Raw genomic sequence first — 22,742 nt, 5'->3', positions numbered from 1 at the left:
TGTCCTTTAAAAATGGATTCTTAATCAGCATTAAACAACTACATAGCCACCAATCTTTACTGATATACAGTATAACTAAAAAAATACCAATAACAAATCCATCCCATCTTGTACTGTACCCTAAAATAATAACTGATCCATTTTGTTATATCACATTCATTTTACCCATTCAAGCAAAACTTCCATAATAAAATTGCAACAAAAGACATATGAAGTCAGTATCAAAGTGCTTTGTCCCTCATTTTATGCTGCCCTGTAATTTGGCAGAAACAATTAATCGTGGTAGAGTTAAGGTAAGTTTATTTTGAACGTTTTAAATAATCCATACCATAAAACGCAATGATTTCTTTGTAGTTGAACGTTTGTCAGCTTTGAGATTCTCACAATGAAGGTAAGAACCTTCTAAAACTTGTACATAAACCATGAAATGTCAAGTCTATGCCATCCCACACTTAAGAAAACAGTCCAGAGGAAACTACAAATATTCAGGAGAAGATTAATCACAGATGTCTGACCTTTGCTAAAGCTAAAGTTAATTGGGAAAGAAATGTAAAAGCTAGACCAGTATGCTTAACAAGGCACCACTGCTGTATATTACAATCAGAACAGCTCAACAGCTAAAGATATTACGTCATTGATGTATAGGAATTTTATTTTTCCTCAGTAATGACCAAGGAGACAGCCATTAAAACAACGCTACACATCCACCAAGTAGTGGGTTTTTACTGACGTCTGTTGTATCTAAAAGATTGCTTGTTATATTGGGAGTAGAGGAGTGTTTTTCAATCCTTTAGTGGAAACCACAGACCAGTTTGCATCCCATTTATCCATCCAGGGACTGATCATTTATTAAAATGTTTGCACTACAGTTAACATACTGTATAAAGAACGTACTGTATAAGGTCAGGTGCTGGTAGGACCAATAACAAGTAGTGGATCCCTAGTTACTGGAAGGATAAAACATGATAAAATTAGAGAAAATCAGATTAGGGGAATCTTACCAGCACAGAACCTAAACAATTACACCAAAACACTTTTTCAAACCTAAGCTCATGATCAATCCTTTGAATAAATGGGTGTCTTGTGAAAAAGAAGGATAGGAACATTCTTGCAGTTTGTGAGTTTGAATCTTGCTTCAAAGTATAAGAGTTTAGGAGAATCGGCAGCTGGAGCTCAGTGTGTTGTCTGAGAACTAAGGCCTATAGTCTAAATTACACTGAAGAGTTGTTGACTGATGACTCACTAATTTGCTCTTCTTCGAGCTACAACATCTTGCATGAAACTGGTCTCCTAGCAACCAAACAAGCAAAATGAAACAGATGCCCTTTTCTTGTCAGTCATATTCCATTTCTAGTAGTTCAGACATTGAGTTTGCATGGTCTCAGTATTCAGTTGTTAAAAATTAAGCCTTCTTGGATAATTAGAGTTGGTATCTCTCAATTCAAGGCAAGATTAAGCCTGGTGAATAGTGAGAGGAGAAATGATAAGGAAAATAAAGCAGCTGTTAGTGATGTTTATGGACCAGCAGGTGCCACTCTGCCCATTACAACAGAATGTCCAATACAATGCCATCATCATCAAGATATAAGAAATATATTCTCTCTTCTGGAATAAATAATACATTCCTTGGCTCAACTTAATTGGCTCAAGTGAGAATCCACAGCAAAACATGAATGAGAGAATACAAGTGGAAACTTGTACTTGAACAAGCTTACATAAAACCAGGAAAATGAAGCATTTCTTTATACAAAACGTTGTGAGATAATGGAACAAGCTGCCCTGCCAATTGTTGCTGAAGCTGATATCCAGTCATATCACCATACAATCTAGTTGGGCCAAAGGGCCTCCTCTCATTTGTAGCTGCTCTTATGTTGATTCAACTCATAACTTCAAGTTCAAGTTTATTGTCATTTTACTCATACACAGGTATATGGTATAACGAAATGCTACAGTATTTAGCCATCTCTCAGACGGTAAGCAGTACAAAAAAACAACGACAATACAATTGCATAAGAAAAGAAAGACAGAGACAACAGGGAATGTGCAAAACAACAACAGGTAACAGGTAATGGGCAAAACAACACCAGTTGTGCAAAATCATTCATCAACAGAATGAAATGAAAGATAAAGCAACTGCTTCACTTCTCCAGCTGATCTGCTGCGATGGGTTTGCTGGGTTGTCAAAGCTGCTGCCTGTCTCCCAAGTGGGTGTTGAATTTCACTGGTGTGTTTTGGGATCCTTTAGGAGGAAACATGTTGTACAAACCCAAGTAATTATTATTAATTAAATTATCACTTAAGTTCCTTAGTACACCTTTTCAGTAACTGATTTCTTATCAAGAACAATTAAGAGTAACAATACAGACTTGTACCTGCAGTGATGGTACAATATTTCACAAGGCAGAAAATGGAACATTAGTTTTTAAGTTTAAAGACAGGAAATACCTCTGACTCATACTAGGATAAATTCTTTTATAGAAATTGTGCTTATAGAAAGACGCACAGCCAAACTTCACTGTGCGAGTGCAACAACTGTGGCAGCTTGGATAGCTGACTTTTTTCAGTCTTTTTTGTTGTTTTTGCTCCTGGAAGTGTTTTTTTCCTTCAAGTACTTTTTCTTCTTTGAGATCCCCTTTGCCTTGTTTTATTGGTGTATATCCATTTAAAAGCCTGTAACTTTTTAAAAGTTTAATAAAAACAGTCTACAATACATTTAAATATTACGTAAATGCAGTGGCACGAAAACACAATAATTGAGTATATACTTTATTGCTTTTTTATTCCTCTCACTACATATTACATAGCAACACGCTATAAAACAGGTTTAAAAATATGACTAAATCTTCGCAGCAATGCACAAAAAAGGTTTCATTGTAATATTTTTTTCCCAATCACTCAAACTTTGAGTTTGAATTTCATATTCAATTTGTCTTCTTAAAAAAAGGCATTCTGCAATGTCCTAGGTTATGCACATTAGAATCTTGCAAAGTTGAGAAGGTCTTGTCATTTTCCTGTTACTGCAGTGCCATGTATTGGTCTTTTATGGTATAGTTTCCCAATCACTCAAACTTTGAGTTTGAATTTCATATTCAATTTGTCTTCTTAAAAAAAGGCATTCTGTAATGTTCTAGGTTATGCACATTAGAATCTTGCAAAGTTGAGAAGGTCTTGTCATTTTCCTGTTACTGCAGTGCCATGTATTGGTCTTTTATGGTGTAGTATTATCAGAAGTCCAAACAAATGTCACCTAATAAGAAATAGTCTTATCATGAAACATTCAGGTTTCAGCTACAAGTACTGTACTTGCGATTTAAACAAAGCAGCAAAGCTTTGGTGGTGTATGACCACAGGCAGCAGTAATTCTAAGCATAATTCTTTGTTATTGGCCTCTGATCGTTGAACATCAAATTTCAAAGGCGGCTCCAAATGAAAAAAGTTTAAATGGTCTTCCAAAATGTTCTATTACTAATCTTTAACAAGTTCAATTGAGAGCAAATTATCATTTACAATCATGGAGCTTCCATGCGGAGTGCATTCTGCGTTGTGCCCATAGCTTACAAAGATAAACTCCCCTGTAACCCTGTGTTGGGTAAAACATCTGAAAAATTAATGGGTAGGTGTCTCATTTATTTTAGAATCCCACTGAATTAACTTCTTCCGTCAGAATGTGCAACTGTCTATGCTTGTTGGTTAAGGGCAAAAAGGACAACACAGAAGAAACTTCATGCTTAAACGAGATGATTAGCGCAACGAGATAGCACTCAAACAGGATAAAGCATGCCACGTTACTCGCTGAAGAATGTAAGCAAGTTTAAAAACAGCAAAACGCTGAACTTATTTGATGCCTAAAGAAGGTATCACAGACATCTAAAGACATCTGAATAGGGGTATGCAAACCATAAAACTTGAAGAGATGGAAACAATTAGACAGGTAGGTACAATACAGCCCTATAATTATATGAGAACATCACAATGTTTTTATATAGTAACTCCTTATTTGAAGTACGTTTTTCTGGGAATTAAATTTTAATACATAGATTTGCAAGGACATCTTTACACTTCTTATATAAACACTTTTTTATAATTAGTATAATTATAAATCTTTGGAGCAATTGACAATATTCTACAGCAAAAGGTTTCAAGTGTCATTAAACATTATAAACAAGTGATATACAGACTGGATGCACAAAATGTAATACCTGACAGTATTAATTCACCATTAATAAAGGAAGAGCTGAAATTACATTACATCAGTGAATATCAGCCTATGTCTAATGTTATTGTAAAGTGGGAAAGCAGCAAAATGTCTGTGATGATTTCTATACAGCTCAGTCTATTTCAACATAATTAAATTATACTGAAAGTTGTCACAAATTCAAAAAGTGAATGGATTATATCCAGAAGCATGAAAGCATATTTAATGCTCATTCATTCCAAGTCACTGAAGACAAACATCAAAATCAGATTACAAAAGCTATTTGTGCTGTGTGTGTGTTTTAAGACTATTTGCTCTACATTTTCAGTATAAAGAGATGAACAAGAGAACACACCAGTCAGGGTACGAGGATTATAATGCAGTGGACTCAGCAAATATTGGTCAACCATTCCTACAGTTCACTACAGAAGTACAGGGTAAAGGCACACATTTTCATCTTCTTTAGGTCAACACGCTACGTAGGCAACCCAAACATGCCACTCAATTGACTATGAGGCCCATGAGACTGCACAACAATATCAAAACGTCTGAAAAACACACTGCTGTTAAAGGAAGCAGTAAAAGAAAGCATCCCTGATGACACCAAAAGCCTGAGAAAAATAGAGAGGAACCTGAACTTCCTGAGTGGTTCAACCAGTAAAGACGCTCATCTGAACACAGGTTGTGGTCTCTGATCATGGGTTTGAAATTGGATTGTTACTAAGCATCTGTGACAAGGACTTTCCAAGCAGCAGCACTGAAAGTAGGGTGGCATTAGTTGGCCAGGTCACTCTCAGTCAACACTGTAGCCCCAGGGATCCAACAGGCATGCATTACTGTTGGTGAAAGCTACATCAGTGCTGAACCATTGGTACAGGATTGTGTTGCTTGTGACATGTGAGAAAAAGAATGGACCACAATCATTTTGGAGAGTCTGCCTACACTGACTCATTCCCCCTGTGTGCGGTCACAGGGTTTATACCTTCAAGCCAAGACGTGATAACCCAACAACTTTTTCAAATTGGATGGGTATAACAAAGCTAAATGGCGACTCTAAACAAAAAAGCAGAACAAAGGATTTTGAAGTGAATAAATCAACTTAAATTCCTCACTGCAATAATAACACACTACAAAGTCTGCACCAATTTCCTATATACTATAAACCTTATTCAGAAGGGTGATGATGTGCTGGTTAAGGTTTACTATTTCACAACTGTGACCGTCAAGGTTCCGCGCGGGCTCGTGCCCTCGCCGCTCTACCCTGCCAGTTCATCCCTCGCTACCTGGGTGCGAACCCGGGTCTCCGGCGTTACACAACGGAGAACCGGCCGGCTGAGCTAAAGGAGACCTCCCTCAGCCCAGGCGGCTGAGGTCCCTGTTATACGCAGGGAAGGCGGTGATGTCACTGTGCTGCAACCAGCTCTGCTACACAATGTTTAGCATGAAGGAGACAACAAAAACAGAACAGTAGGGCATTCCATATAACCCTCATATTTATTTGTCCACTATAGTTTGAAAATCTAGCTCACACAATAAAAGGTATTCCTTTGAAACAAAAAGTCAATAAAAATAATGAAACCTGTCAGCATTCTTTTAGCAAATTATCACAACTGAACCAACGAGCTTCTCCAAGCTGAATTTAGTTTCCATGATACCAAGAAAGCCATGCCCTAAACAACGAGCCTCTCACACCATGCCTTTCTCTGGAAAACAAAGGGGGCAGCTCTTGAAGTGGCTTTTGACTGCTATTTGATTGAACCTCGTTTTCAACAGCAGGCTCTCCTCAGGGGGCCAGTTAACTGAACCCTCCAGATCAAAGCCATTAAGAAGTAAATAGTACGCCATTACAGCTTCAAAGTTTAAATGTAGACATCAGTTCTTTTTAAGAAAGTGAATTTTTATCACTCATACATACTTACATGCAATGCATTTTCACACATTATATGCTACAATGTGACAGAATTACTTAAAATTCCAATTCAAACCTGTAATTTAGAACAGTCACAGTCAGTAAGACAAAACCAAACAAAAAACAACAATCATACAGATAAACATGCAATATGCATGTCTTATCTGTTGTGGCCAAAAAACCTGTAATCACATTCACAGCCTTCTCTGTATTATCATTTCATTTACATACAGCTGTGAAACGGGGAGACTTCAGAAACTATACAGTGACTTCAAGCCACATCCCTTCCAAGTATGAATACTGGATGAACAATGACAAATGTTGATGATGAATTGCTGAGATAGTAGTAACATCTTGAGAAAATCACAGAGGAAACAGTCGTTTACGGCCATTTTCAATTTATTTCCAGTATCCAGCAGCACAGCCTATCCTGCTCACATCCAACACAGTCTGTGTTTAGCTCCAGGGCTGACATACTGTACCTCCACACACTGCTAAGACTTTTAAGGAACAAAATCCCAGGTAAATAATTTTACAGAAGTCTTGTGCATTTTGACACATAAGGCCATGGTTCACTTTATTATTTTCTCCTACCTTTCTTAGGAGAACAGGTCAGTTACAGAGGCAAAATAATTCATTATAAAGAAGAAAAAAAATATTTTATATAATATAAATATAATAGTCTTCTAGAATGACAGATAACAAAAAGACCATTTGGACAGTCTTTTCAAGTAATAAAAGTATTGCATAATCAGAATAAAACTTGAAATACCTGTCATATCATGTATATTTAGTCTTTAAGGATTAAAACCATTATAAACAGGAAAACCTTCATGTTCAAGCCATATTTCAGCTAGGTAGGATTTTTTCCTTTTCCAAGAAATCCCTAGCTCTAGCTGTTTTTCCATCAGCTGTGCTGAACTGTCAGCCGAAGTCTCAATCGGAGATTTATCTTTCTCCCATCAGGAGCCTGATGAGAGTCTGAACCAGCATGTGGCTAAAATACACAAGGATGGGGGGCAGACATAGCGCTTACTGGAGCGTGCCCTAATCTTATCGGCACACATGGTTGCGCCTAAGCAAAAGAAGGGGGAAAGAGGAAATTTATCTGAGATCTTTTTGAACACTGACCATCTCCATCTGTCGCTGAGCAGCTGGGGAACAAAGGTGGCACTGGAGTGGGCGCAACACTTTCAAACAAGTAGGGCTAGCCCCGCATTCTCTCAGCCCGACACCAAGCTGGCAGCCTCTCGGTAACCCACGCACATGGACATGAGCTTCAGCTGGGAGGATGTAGCTTTGAAAATGAGCAAGGTGGGAGAGCACCCTTACGGACTGACCTTGCCATGCAATTTTGGCATTGCCCTCTCTGTGCGGGGCTCTTTTTCCTTTATTCGTTATGTTAAGAAGGATGTAGTAGTTAAGTAGTTAAGGCAGGATGGGTGGATTCTGGCTCTTTTCTGCTTGTGAACCAAGTTAAAAGCTTTTAAAAAGGACAGGCACTAGAAAACTGTCTATATATGGGTCAAGGATTGATATAGATTGCCAGGCTTAAGACAAAGACACGTCCTCTTCAAAGATTAGAGAAGAACACAAACTCATCTGAAACAAAGTCACCAAAACTATCAACTTTTTTTTCTTGCTGTGTTAGACTGCATTTATGATGCGTTTGTCCGAATAGATTTGCAGTAAACAGTGTATATCTTTGCAGGTGGCATGGTGGCACAGTGGTTAGCATTGCTGCCTCACTGCACTTAGGCCCTGGGTTTGATTCCTGGAGAGCAATCTTTGTGGAGTTTGTATGTTGGCTTGTGTTTCCACCAGGTTTTGCATTTTCCCCCACAATACAAAGACATACTAGAAGGTTAATTGTCTTCTGGAATGTGAGTGTGTGTTTGTCTGTGTGTGCCCTGTGATGGACTGACCTCCTGCCCAGAGTGTATCTTGCCTCGTAACTGTTGCTTGCTGGGATAAGCTCAGTATCCACCAGATAAAGCAGTTAGAAAATAGACGTGTATACTGTATATATATATACCTTAATGCAGACTAAGTACATTTGGAGAGTTTATTATGAGGAAGAGATCTTTATTACAGACCAAGTGGAAGAACTGGTAATAAGAAAATTCTGGCTTAAACACTACAGTATTTCTACCTGAAAATGCATGGCAGGAGTACTTTCAACATTGTCTTTTTTGGGTTTTAGGCCCTGTATTTATACTTCTGTGCCAGAGCCAAGGACACTCAAAGAAAAGTGAAGGTCTTTCAAGAAAACTGCAAGGAATAAGCAGAAATGTTGCCCTGCTGGAATGTTAGAAGGTCTCCAGAAAGTTCCAGCAAACATCTTTAACAGTTCTTAAGAGATTTCTAACAGCTATAATAAAGAATGCTACCTTATAACAAAGACTAAAGGCCTACCTTAAATTTCCCTTTTTATTGTTACTGTGGTGCAGACAGAGTAGATAAATAAATTATGTAGTTTGATCTTTTAGCCACAACATATTTCCAGTTAATGTCTTTAGTATTTTTTATTACCCTAACAGTATGTTTGGACTCCCCAACCATTGTGTTTTCTATTAGCACTACCTACAGAAATGGAAGGAAATACATGCTTTGGAGTTTGTCCATCCATCCATTTTATAACTCCTTCATCCAGTACAGGGTTACAGGAGAGCCAGAACATATTCTGACTAGCAATGGGCGCCAGGCAGGATACATCCTGGATGGGATGGCAGTCCATCACAGGACACACACAGATCCAAACATGTACACACTCACTCCAAGGCCGGTTTTCCAAGAATCCAGTTAATCTATCAGTATGTCTTTCGACAGCGGGAGAAAACCGGAGCACCCGGAGAAAATCCACAAGAACACGGGGAGAGCATACAAACTCCACCCAGATAGCACCCCAGGTCTAGAACTGAACCCACGGCCCCAGCACCGCAAGACAGCAATGCTAACTACTGTGCCACACACTTTGGAATTAATTCCGACAATAATACCTTCCATGATAAATTAACAATTCATCCTTGATGTAGCGGCTGACAGAATTTACTAACTGAGTTTAGTTGGGTGAAATACATTCTTATTGTTTTAAGCCTACATCAGTGCTATTCAACTGCCTCTCCCAACCCGCTATGCGATGTGGTCAACTACAGACTTCTTCCTCTTAATAGTTAAAGAGGCCATTTCCTGTTTGTACAGAAAACAGAAAATACAGGGATGCCACAGGTTACACAGGAGTTCACGTATAGTTATGCAGCAAAGGCAACAAATGTGTGACCCAACCAAGCATGCTGTGCTGTGTTTTAATTTGCTCAGCCCAAAAAGCACCACTCCACCCATGCAAGACAGACAATGCATCTGCAACAAACTGGCGGCTTTTTTGAACCCACCATTCTGTAAAACTACATTAAAAAAGCTTCCAATGTAATTACAATGAGTGCTGCCAAGTGAGAATGAATAGGCTTGAATTTTGCATTTTCCCTTTTGGCAATCCAAAGTTAACCAACTGAGGATTTTCCAAGCCTATAATGAATGAGAGGCACATTTTATTTTAGTTTTTATGGACCAAGCGCACAGCACAGTATCCTCCACACTAACAGTCATCTTTAAATGATTGTGGGTGCCTCTGTATGCCGCTTAAAATGCAACAGCTAGCGAATTTGCACTCCTGTAGCAATTTTACCCTTTCAACTTGCATTTGTAAAACAAACACATGCTGCAGACCTATGCATAGGTCTAATTTGATTTAAATGGAAAAAAAAAAACTGTTCAGATTTTCTTATTTTCTGGAAAAGTTACAGTACATCAAGAAAAGTGAATATTCACTCTTCACCAAGTTTTCTGACTCTTTTAGATATCAGAATAAACTACAGAGTGATTTTGTGGACTATCGTCAACATTTAAATTAAAGACAAATCACTTATTTTGCTGAAGGCACAATCTGAATATTCTTTAAAATGAAGTGATAAAACTGTGATTTCAACTACTACACATGCATTTACGAACAAGTATTCAAGGGTAATGATTGATAGCTACTTTTTTAAACAGTTAAGAGAAAACTATGGATAATTATGGCTTTTAATGTGCAATATGATAAGAAAATGAACATTAAGTAAGGGCTATTTCATCAGATTCCTGATAAGATAAAACGATTACTGATAAAAGACCATTTTTCTTACAGTGTTACTGGCACAAGCACATCAGTTTAAGGAAACAACAAACATTAAATACGCTTTACTGAAAAGCTAAATAATGTAATTCTAATAATTAAATGTAAATGACCTTTGCATATTTTCCCTTTAATAACCTGTCTAACATATTAGCTATTGTATATTGCTGAAACACAAAGGACGTTATCATGGGTTTATTCCAGTTTGCAAACTTTGAGTCAAGAACAATGAGCTCACAGCAGGAAATCCCATGTATTTGAATGGCACATTCCTGCATTGTCAGAATGAAAAAACATATATGCAAGCTAATTTACTAACCTATCCACTGTATTCATGAATGCTTGTTCACATTTTTCAAGGATACAGTATGTATCATTTCCAGGTGCTGCACCAAACTTTAAATTAAATCATCCAAACATGCTATATCTTCACCTATATCTTAATAGATGTGTTAAAACAAAAATCTCTACTGGTGTATTTTAGAAAACAAATACTACACTGGCATTATTCAAGTATAGCTTTTACTATTATAGAAATACCTCTGAAAACACTGTACCCAAAGTTAAATATCAGAGTACATGGTCACTGAGTCATGCAAGAGACACAGAAGGAAAGCATTTACAATAACACACAATAATTTGCAAATGTTTCTTTGTGATAATTACATCAGTATTTTGTAATGGAAAATAGGGGTTCAAGCACAACGTGAATGGTAGATTCACGTATATGGCAAACATCTGTATACACACAGCAGGATCAACATTTCAGGATAGCAGGTCCATGACCCGAGGTTTAAACCTCACCTGAGATTTTTATCAGAACTGCAAGCCCAGTGTAGAACAGAGATCCCTGGCACTCTGACATCTAATCCAGAAATCATGTGAAATACTACCTTGATTTATATGTATAATTAAAGATAAATATGGGTCAAATTTGAAGCACTAAAAAAACACTCTTGATTGCCAACAGATACCCTCAGGGCTTTACAAAGGTAATAAAAGACCGCTTTGTTCAGCAAACACATAGGCTGCACAATATAAAAGATGTAAAACCAGTCCTAAAGCTAGTAGAAACAATTAATATCTACATGGGAATAGGGGGTATTCTTACATCAAATTGTTTTATAGGAGTAGGCTTAGGGGTGTAAAGGAACAAAGATCAAAAACAGAACTTATCTCTCTACCTGAACCTTAGCCTTTGTCACAAAGAGACTTTAGAAAGATGTTACTGCCTTGAATCCATCAGATCTGTTTTCAAGTACACAAGTTCCTTTAAAAAGAAGAAAACAAAGTCCAAAGATTTTCTCTTTAATCATCAGAATCATAGCTCAACATTCATCTGCATTTCAGGCACTGGTACTTCTTAAGAAGTATATTGACATGTTATTTACTATAATGCCTGATTAATCTCACTTGGGTCCCTCAAGCCTTCTTCCATTTCTGTACACAATACTTCTGCATTTTATAATACCCGATTGTAAAACTAGAGAGAGGGATCTTTGAAGCTTTGATCTGATCAAAGGGATGGTATTTCCAAATGGATGATCTTCCTTTTGGCCCAGAAACAAAACAGACATTCTTCCGTTTTCTGCAAAAAAGTTGAAACACTGAGTCTGTATTCATAACACAATGTTTAAATTTAAGGTATTAGAAACACTTCTGTTAAAAGGTTTAATACACACAACTCTCAACAATTCAACTACAAAAATCTAAAGCAAAAGGAATTATAATCCATTACAATGTTCCATGAAAATCGGATTCTTTCCATGTTTAAATAGAATTCCAGATCTTCAAAGAAGGATGCATATATTTTATTCATTCAAGCTATTCCATTGGCACAGTCCATTCCAATAACATATAATAATAAATTCCCTGCCATTTATCATTAAAGCTTTCAGGCTATGCTACTGTACGTTATATATAGAGAGGCACGGCTCTGGCCTCTCTACATATATTCTAGAAGAACTGGAGCCAGAGTAAAGGAACGGTAAACAGATTTCAATACCAGTTTGTAAGGATCCCATAGTAGCATCCTTATACTATAGCTAGGTAAAAAGAGTCCAGGCTCTATCATCCAAGTGACACACACCCTGACATTCTATCTAACTTCATTATATAATTCTCCCCATCCATACAGACAGCAACTGCTCAATCACTAACTGGACCACAGAGAGCTTCAACACTGCAACCTTCACCAAGAACAGAGAGACTGTAACAAGAATCATGTTAATCCCATGCCAGGAAACAGTACAAGCGACAATAATGATACTCCTGGAGAATCTCAGGATCAAGTGGATTGCATTCTACCTGACCTTAATGACTTAATTAAATCAATAATTGACTTTCATTGGTCTTAATTACAACTCTTCCAAGACTTTGTGATCCTTATAAAACCTGCCGGGCTGTTACTCTCCAGGCCTGATCAGTGACTGTGCTATGGCCAACAACATCCCAAATAGTGAGATTGCTGCCAGTGGACACATCTGTAAAGAATGCCTGGGAAAGTAGATCTGTATCCATGGGTTTATACAAAGGAGCAAATTGAACCTAACCTGGATCATTAGATCAAAGCAGACAAGGCTATTGTAACTGAAAGAATGCAAGCTCTATCAGCACATTGGCTGACACAGATATATATTACTCAGCTGCTAAAGGGTTCATTCCCTTTGGGCAGCTCCCTTTCCCCCCAATCTCTTTAGAACTTTAAGACCAAAAGGAAATGATAAAGTCATCCTGGATCTCAGAAACCTAAGGATAAGTCATGTAAAAAAGAAACAAAATGTTATGGAACCCTTTGGTGGTCCTGCAAATTTGGTCATCATACTTTGCTCCACGTTCTCTGAAGTAATTGGCCTCTCATCAAAAGTAGTACAGTTTATCACATATATTCCAGTACAGAGTGAGTACTGGCTATAGCCTTTATTGATATGTTTTCATTCACTTAAGGTCTAGGAGAGGATTCTACTGGAAAGTAACTATCATGCATTACGGAGATCTTTTTCAAGGAGTATAGCAGATTATAGGGGTGTGTACAAGCATCAAGGCTTTGAATTCCAATTTTGAATTAAGAGAATAGAACACCAACAGAAGACCCTCATTAGTCTATTTTGATTTATTTGTCATGATGACCAAAATGTGGTTGAAGCTTCAAATGGTGCATTAACAGACTTATGTGGATTCTGTCATAATAATAACTGTAATATTAATATATTCCTTACAATTATATAACACTTTTCTGGAATCTCCACTCAAAACACTTTACAGGTAATGGGGATTCCCCCTCCACCACCACCAATGATGATGCTACGCATTATATGGGACCTTTGATATGTGAATTCAGTGCACTGGCAATACTCCTAAAAATACAGGCATCTATCATACAATATCATATTGATATCATATATCATATTAAATATTTTTTAGCACTTCATTATTAAGCAATTACAATGCAATGCTATGTCACAAAAGGCAGACCTTATATTTGACCCTACTTGTCCTTTCAACAGATGTGTGAACAGACAGATGTGACCTATTTTATAAGCATATAATATATCATATAAGCAGGATCCATACCACTTTGCCTATTAATACTGGTCCATTTTTTCAAGCCTAATTAATTAAAACCTACTATAAATATATTTTTCAAACTATCGATTATAATCCTTTAATTAACCACAACCTTACTGGAAGCTTCAACAGGCAAACTGCTCATTTAAACATCAACTCTCCCTACTTTTCACTGTTTCTTTGACTCGATTAATGCAAAGAACAGAGAAATGCATGTATAAAACAAAGTCGTATATGACACAGAAAAAAAAACTCACAATAATGCTCAGATACGGTTAACACAGATACGACTCATTATAAACTATAAAACCTTCACAATATCGAATGTATTGTACAGTAATGGTCGAGGTCCTGTCCAAAGTCAGTAACTGCACGGTGTGAATATTTACGCTGTTTAAATTGGACTTGAATACTGTCATTTTTAATCGATTAAATTTGAGCTAGACAGACATATATTTAAGGACAACATCGTGACGTTTGCAAACACAACATAACAGAATTGCACGAAAGTTAAATATGCATCATCGGTTACAATTCAGAAGGTTAGAAATTAAAGGGACAGCAAGTGCTAGCCCCTGCAAAGCCTGTCCTAATGCACAACAATGTATCTGATAAGAGTATCACGTCGCAGGCAGAGGTTAGTACCTCCGACAACTGAACTCTAACAAACGAGCAAAAGCAATGAGAGTTAGGTCAGTGAAAGGAAAAAGTGCCGTTGCTGCTTTTTTTACTTACGATGTGTGGCTTTCAGCTGCGGCGAATCCCAGTAATGAATGAATGCATATGAGATTTCCACATCCACGACTCGCACGCACTTCACGATTAATTCCTCGAGTTCCTGACTACTGCTTGGTAATTTTGTGTACGACTGTACGTTATGTTGGGGGTTTTTTTCCTCACTACCCCTTCTCTCACCGTTTTCCCTCCCCCACGCTTTCTCAGTGACCACTGAATAAGAAAAGAGGCTTGCTAACTGCCTCACACACACATTAAATCTCCAGTGCCTGCCCACAGACTGACGTCGAGTCCTCAACTCGCAGTCACAACTCTTTCTCTCTCTCCTCTGTCCCTTCCCCCATTGCGCTCGTCTGTCAAAAACGGGAAGAGTGACCCCCAAAGGGAAGGCAAAGGACTGGTGGGGTAGGAGGGAGCAGGGTGTCCGAGGATCAGCTCACAAAAAATACCTTGAAACATCGAAACGTGGGTCGCTTTCAGTCTAGTGCAATTCTAATTTAACACGTTTGTACTGTTGTCTCACAGCTTTTGGATTCTGTATGTTTGGATTTTGTGAGCTTCAAAGGACAGTCTGGTCAGGGTAATTGGTGTCTCTAAATCGAGTGTCTCTGTCTGCTTGTGTGTTCTTCGATGAACTGTCGTTCCTTACAGGATGTAATCATGCCTTGCACCCTGTTCCTGCAACTGGGTTATGCTCCTGCTCGATGTCATAGGATGAAGATGCTGGATTGACACATATGTGATAGAATAGTTAGAAATGCATTGTGCATTTTATTGCGAAATGTAGATAAAGATAAGGAATTAGGATGCCTAAAAAAAGGTAAAAAGAGTGCATTAGCAATATAGCAATATCATCAATTTCCCTACGGGATCAATAAAGTCTTATCTATCTAATATGAGTTGAGGATTCTAACTTTTTTTGGAGGCCCAAGTTCTACAGTATTGCATTGTCCACAGCTTATTGTTGTTGTAACAGGGTGTTTTAGCTGTGTCCTTTGTAAGCCAGAGTTTCAGAAAATCGACAGGTGGGATGAACAAAAGGCAATGAATTTGGATAATAAGATAAAATAGTCTATCACAGCACATTAAATCTGCCTTGTTTTACAAAGTGCATTTTGTCGCTACTAGCTTTGCATTCAAAATATTGCAAAGAGGGATCTGCTGTTTAAGGAAAGGAAAACCACTAATTACTGTTACTTTATGTTAGGGTACCATGTTTCTGTCACACTTTTAAAAAATGTAACGCCTGTCCAACTGCAGTAACTGCATTTGATAAGAATGCAGACAAGCTATTAAAGACATTTAACACTTGGCTGCTTCATGAGGAGCTTCACCTAATAAATGTGTTATACATCCTTCATATGGCACAAAGAGACAGAGGAAGATTGGCTAGCTTTGATCATTGTAACACTTTTCCATTTGATAGTACACATGTTGAAGTCTGCATCACAATCTGATGAAATTGAAAATGCTTTTCTTTGTGCATGTTTACAAGCCCTATTTTCCACATACACGCCACAAATTTGTGATATCAGAGTGACCATAAGGTTAGAAAGGTTAATGATGATGAAAAAAATGTTTTATTTTTTATTTTTTGTTTTCTAGAATTTCTGGCAAACTCTTTGGAAGTATCTCGCTCCTTTACCTCTATTCTCTAAATCACACTATATAATATTATTGCGTGACTGTCTTAACTGGGAAGAAGGTACATCACTTTTAATAAAATTGTGTGACAGTGTACATGGGACATTGTATGTTTGTCAGAAACTGTTCAGCTGTAGTTACATTATGCTGTATAGTGTGAAAAGAACCATATTTGTTTTACTTTTTTAAATTAGAATAATGTTAGAGCATGGGAACATGTCAAAAAACACCAGCCTTGCAGACATTTTTTACTCAAGGATATATGGGTGACAAAACACACACTTTGAAAAAAGAGGCATGTCTCTGTGACTGCTTTTGTTCTGCCTCTGAAGCCACAACAGCTTGTTGATGTCACTTATAGCAGCCTGGGTTACTGTTTTGAAACAGAAATGAAGTAAATCTGCTCTGCTCAGCTCGAAGAGGAACACAGTGGCCTTTTAAACACAATGAAGTGTTTAGCTTTTGCACATCTTTGGAAGGCAAAAAAGTATACAGATTATACAGTATTTTTCCACACACATTATTCTGTACCTTATTTGTTATGTCATGATTAAGTATATTATTAATTAATGGTTATGTTCTGTTTATTGTAGTAAGCAATGGCATAGTTTTCATGACACAGATCACTAAGAAAATAACCTCTTAAAAGACAATGTTTTTGACATTATTTTAAAAATACAAGAACCCTTAATCTGAATCTTCCAATAAATCCTGGCAGCAGTTTTAACATTTAGAAGATATTCTACATCTAACCACTGAACCCGGTATGTAATCTCTGAAAACCATAAGATAATCAAATCGCTTATCTTCCTTTTGAGATGTACCTTCATTTCTTATTTGCCCAGAGAAGAGAAATTTAATTGTGTGACCCTTTTTATGTGCAATGGATTCCAAAATAGTGACATTCACTTTCTTTTCACTTTGCCCCCCCAAAAAAACGAGGGCCTAAAATAATGATTTACCTAAGAAAAGGCACCTAATACAAATAATACAATTCCTTTCATCACAGAGAAAAGCAGTAAGGAAAATAAAATATTCCATCAAAAGTTAAGAAAGATATTTCATAGTCCAGACTTACTTTACCATTATATGTCTGTAGTGTTCACTGAATAGATTTAACATTTAGAATACATAGATGTGATCTTCTGTCTTCCTCTTTTAGCAGTGTGTTTTAGTTATTTCAGACTGCCATGGCAAAACCCCACAGAACTGAATGAAAAATACAGGCATATCATGTAACACTACGAGAAAATGTGCACAGAGCCTGAGCTGATCCCATGACAGGGCTGAGATAAGGAAGCTCCATGGCTCCAGTGCTGTTTGTTTATTGTGAATGGAGGGGAGCAACAGTGCTGGCTGTCTGTTCTAGTCAACTTTATTTTGACTGCAGTTTAACAAATTCACTTAACCCCGAGAAACTTCCATCTAATCACAGCTGATTCAAATCCCATCTATGCTTTGCTTTGTCAAGAAACCCATCATTGTGCAAAAGACCCTTTTAATTTCCCTTTGAGAGCATTTGAGTGGCAATAATAATGTAGTACAACATTGGTTGGAGTAAATATTCTTTTTCTATGATTCTGATATCCATGTACTTCACTGTTCATAAGGATAAGCCTCTTAGAGCTTTTTTTGTTTCTGAAGAGTCAAAACATATTCAAGGACATGCAGTATCTGCTGAGGTATGGGACATTTTAACTCACATACCACTCAGAGGGAGTTAAGAGCACTATGACATCAACCCCTTTCATCTCCTTTAAGTCTCTATTGAGTCTGCGACTGTGGTATCCTTGATGAGAGAAATAATTTCTCTCTAAATACAAATTATGAAGTGTGGGAAATGAAAATTCCTTTTTTTTCCCCTTTGGTATTGAAGGGAAAATGTAATTTGTATGTTAGGAAAACAATACCAGAAAGAAAAAGAAAGCAAAAATGTTAAGCACATGCAGTATGTAGACCTTGTGGTTTACTATTGGAAACCACACTCTGTTTACTATTGGATCACAGAGTGATCAGTAGTGGTAAGGGAGTTAAAATGAACTAACTAAAATTAATTTTATAATTCATGGACTATGGTAATTTTAATGCATTGAAGTTTCTACTGAATGTGGTTACCTGCATGACCAAATTAAACCCGTCTTTGTGATAAAACAGTGCTTTTCACAATCTCAGTAATTTGGGTAAAAAAGTCATGCTTGAAAGGGACCTTCTTCTACTTCTGACATCATACAAGACTGGTGAGTCTTTTAAACCTCTTATGCATGCCAGTAAATAAAAATTATTAACAGCGTTAACATTAAATTGTCAAATCCCCCTGTTATTATCTAATATCTCTAGCAGTAAATACTCCCATTGAGTGCAGTTTTTAGTCAGACAGACTCTTCTGGCCATGCTTCTGAAGATGATAATCTGACTTCCTCCAAGAAATGTCTGGATGAGATTTATGGAGATTTATGAGATTTCTGGTCAGCAACAATCAAATGAGCACGATGGGTTCAATAGCCATTTCTCATTTGACTTTCTCAAATTCTCACCTTCTTACGTTTATGCTGGCACAAAGGTTGGAGAAGAAACCTGTGACAATTGGTAAAATTGGAAACGCATGATAGAAAATCAATGACTACTTTCAAAATTTAAAAAAGGAAGAAGCAAACAAGGAAAGAGGACATCATAATAAAAACGGGATGAGGAACTAAAGCTTTAGTCAAGGGAAGTTTGTGTCCTTATTTGAAAAAATTCATCTTCAACTATATACATAAAATTCTTGAAGAATATCTGTGATCACTTAAGCTATTATCTGTGTTTAAAGGCACAAACAGTAATCACTACTCGTTTTTTAAGCACACATAAATAAATCACGTACAAACCTATAGAGTGAAATTTTAAATTTTAGGTACCTTTGCCTTTTATACACAAGCTGGCCAACATTATAGCAATGTTACAGAGTTCTCAATTGTTCAAGGCTCTGGTTTCATTTGAAAAAGAGCTGCAGGACAAGGGCTGAAGACTGAGTTCTTCACATTCCAAGCTGTGCTGGTCAATCTAAAAGAAAGATGTTGCTAATCTGTTTTTACAAGCAATATCAAGAAGACAGCAGAAGTGTCGGGTTTGAAATTCCAGTTTAAGAGCAGCGCCAGTATTAGTGTAAAACTATATGGATGGTCAAACCTAAAAAAATACATATCTAATTTTTCTATTCCAGCTGAGTAAACAGTTAAGATTCAGATTGGGTCTTCACAGAATGAGAGTGGGGCATATTTTGAGTCTGATATTTACATTAGGCCTTGGACATATCTACTGTTCATGTAGAAAGCACGTGTTCCTCCTACCGAACCTGGGAAATACTGGCACATAAACATGAATCAAAATGTTTTACATGTTTTATTTACAAGAAGAAATCCTGTCCGGTGTTTAGCTTTGCAATTCCAATGAGTCGATTCTTCATATTTCTTTTTTGCAAAAGAAACAATTACATCCCCATTGTTTTTTTTCCTCACTTTTTTATATATCGATCAGCTTTATTTCAGATTTAAGACAGTTTCAGATTTATTTTGCAAATGGCTTTTAAAAAATGAACAATTTTTTCAAGACAACCCACACAAACGAGAGCTCCATTCTAAGATTTAGGTGATGCCCCTTTGAACCAAAGGAAGCCAAGACCTTCTTACCTTACCTCACTTTCAGCTGAGGTGACGCCTGTGAAGGCTTCTTAATGACTGTGAAACAATGTTGAGAGAATATCTCAGTAGCATAGTACTAGAGGCCACTCAAGAGTCTCATACCAAACATTCCTCTGCATCCGATGGACTGTATAAAACCATTGTGAGTGAGGGGTAAGTCAGCTGTTAAGGTTACATTAAGAGATATTATAAAGGTTAGTCATGTGTTAAAGTTATGTGAGGATTATTGAAACACAAACAGGAGAGATTGCTATTGTGCAGAGATTATAAAAGGCTGAGAAAAATAAGAGGAGCAGTCACACACATTTCTTTAACGTGAACACTCCCCATGTTACTCTCTTCAATAAAGGAACATGGATAAAATCACAGTGCAGAACTCATATTGAACATCATTCTGATCCTCATCATCCTTCTCCCAGTGAGGAATTCACACAGCAATCAAATTAATTTAATTGTCAGTTTTTCCTCCAAACAGAAAAAAGATGCTCCTAGATTTTTGAAGGATTGTTAAAAATGCAATATCTAGACAGTTTGTAGGACATGAAATCCCAATCAATGTGGTAATTAAAACAGGATTCCATTGATATTTTAGGCTAAGAATTGTCAGAACTTATTAAATTCCTGAAAAAAAACAACTGGAGTGACACACATATTTTTATAAATTGAAAATCTACTGTAATTCTTCTATCTCAAAGCTTTGCATTTATTGTTTCCTCTGAGCTGGTAATACAAGAGTAATCCCACAGTACCTGTGTTTATGATCATTTTTATTGATATGAGAAACTTCTCCCTCCCAGCATTACTGATGTTGTCTCTGTTAGTTGGAATAGCCAAGGGACAGTGCTGTGCTGAAGATAAACTTGCTGGCTGTCTCAGGGGACTGTTTCCTTAAGTAATCAACAGGATATAGGTCTGAGGAGAGAGAGGTCAGTCACCCATCAGTCACTGTCATCAGGCTTACATAAAACTGAAAGCAACCAAGCAAGAGCTCTGTTTTTCTAGCTAATGGTAGCCCTTGAAGTGGTTTACAAGTGAAACTGGGCAATAATTGCTTTGACAAATTCAATGACAGAATTTACTCATGATCCAAAATGTACATCCAAAGAGTGTAAGATCCAATTTAGACACTTATAAGTCTAACATTTTAGATAACCATTGTGCTTGACATGATTCAAAATCATATTGCAACAGAAGCAAAAAGAAGGAGAACGGGGAAAAAAAGGCAAGAAACCTGACTGAGAAAACCAAGAAGGAGACAAACATATACATTTAAAGCTTTAGAAATAAATATGTCCTTCTGCACATTAAAAATGTCAGTGGTCGCAGAGTCTCCAAAGGATGTGGGTAATTTATTCCATAGACCATTCAGTGCCTTAAGCCATTGATCTCTATACATTTCAGGCTTTCATCATTTTCTTAGTGATATATGGAATAAAATAAGGAGAGAGGTGGGGGAAAGTTGGTGGAACAATGATACTGTGAGATTGTTTTTTGCATGAATGAATGGATCTCATTATATGCTCATATTGTAAAAAAAATGTCATTTTAAGCAATTTTTGGAGGTAAAAACTATTTTACTAAGCCAAGTCATTTAAATACACTGACAACTGTAAATTTTAAGAGAAATCTACAGTATGCACTATTGTGCTTTACATAATTAAAAATCCTAATCTTTTAAAAATATGATATTATAATAGGACATTGCATAACTAGGAATGCATTTTTTCATTTTGTAACTCTTCTAGCAATGTTGATCCTACAGGCCTTTGATGTCTAGGAGCAGACAGATCATTAGTGTGACAAGACACTCCTATAATGACCTACTATACATCATGCTAGGCATCACAATTCAGACATGCCACTCTGGCTGTACAGTTCAGGGTAATTGCAGTGACAGCTGAAATATCACCAAAACCTGACACATTCCTCATGGCGATCATATGAATGTAGCTGGAGAATGCCAAAATTCATCTTGTATTTTTCTAAATAAGAAACAGATTCACTCACAAACTCGAATACGTCTCAGGCTTTCATCATTAGTACTAAATATACTGTGAGGCATTAATAACTCAGATAAGTACTGGACCCATACAGTTGTTACTGTATGTTGTGTATATGCTATATACATTCTTATTGTTCCTTAAGATCAGTTGTTCTCAAACCCCAGTTCGACCTTTTGAGAGGAATAATTGCTGTTAATTCTATTTCAATTTCCTGGGGGCCAGTGGAAGAGTACCATGTGCATCTCTAAACTTTTAGCTGTTGGGGCATTTTGAATTGCTCTGTGAGGAAGTGCAAACCACAACCAGAAACAACTGGAAGAAACTAAAATAGTAGTCTAGTAGTCTAACATGTTTTTTTCATTAATATTAATAGCATTATCTCTTTAATTGTTGCTTTGGTTTTGAGTATTAGCTAGTGGTTGAGGGTGCAAATGCTTTTTATGGGAATAATTTATGCCACTCTGGCTCTGAAATTACTATGCAAATTGTCAAAATTTGATTTTCAGCCACCGATTGCATCAATTTTATCTAAAGTTCCTGATCCTGGGCCTGTAGGTCCAAACACCTTAAAGTACAAAATCATATGAAAATGTCGTAGTCTTCTTTAGTAGATCCTGATTCCAGAAAATGTTACTATCAAACAAGATGAATTTTATTTTAAATAATTCAAACATACTTGAATAAAATGTGCATATACGGTACAATAATGGTGATGGGTCTCTTTAAGATCAGAAAATAGAATGTGATCAAACATTCACAGAAACACATTAAAGTTTTAAACTGGAAGCAGGCCATGTGGTTATTTTCAGTTATTTTTATTGTTTCATCCAAAAATCTC

General features: G+C 36.9%; 1 protein-coding gene across 6 annotated transcripts in view; it reads right to left on the bottom strand.

Moving 5' to 3' along the window:
* Window positions 1–14,857, bottom strand: part of lhfpl2a (LHFPL tetraspan subfamily member 2a) — a 93,775-nt gene extending 78,918 nt beyond the window's left edge. For 4 of the 6 annotated variants that reach the window (XM_088629606.1, XM_088629604.1, XM_088629607.1 and 1 more), the window contains exon 1: window positions 14,578–14,857. The gene's annotated coding sequence lies outside the window, so the exon portion shown is untranslated. Of the gene's footprint in view, window positions 1–11,447; window positions 11,546–14,577 lie in introns of all 6 variants that reach the window. The other 2 variants (XM_088629609.1, XM_088629605.1) reach the window with 1 other exon arrangement.
* Window positions 14,858–22,742: the final 7,885 nt, after the last annotated feature.

This window comes from Lepisosteus platostomus, chromosome 4 (genome assembly GCF_059453375.1).
Source record: "Lepisosteus platostomus isolate fLepPlt1 chromosome 4, fLepPlt1.hap1, whole genome shotgun sequence".
In the NCBI taxonomy this organism is placed as follows: domain Eukaryota; kingdom Metazoa; phylum Chordata; class Actinopteri; order Semionotiformes; family Lepisosteidae; genus Lepisosteus; species Lepisosteus platostomus.
The sequence above is the reverse complement of the archived record's forward strand: the minus strand, read 5'-3'. Positions and strand labels throughout refer to the sequence as shown.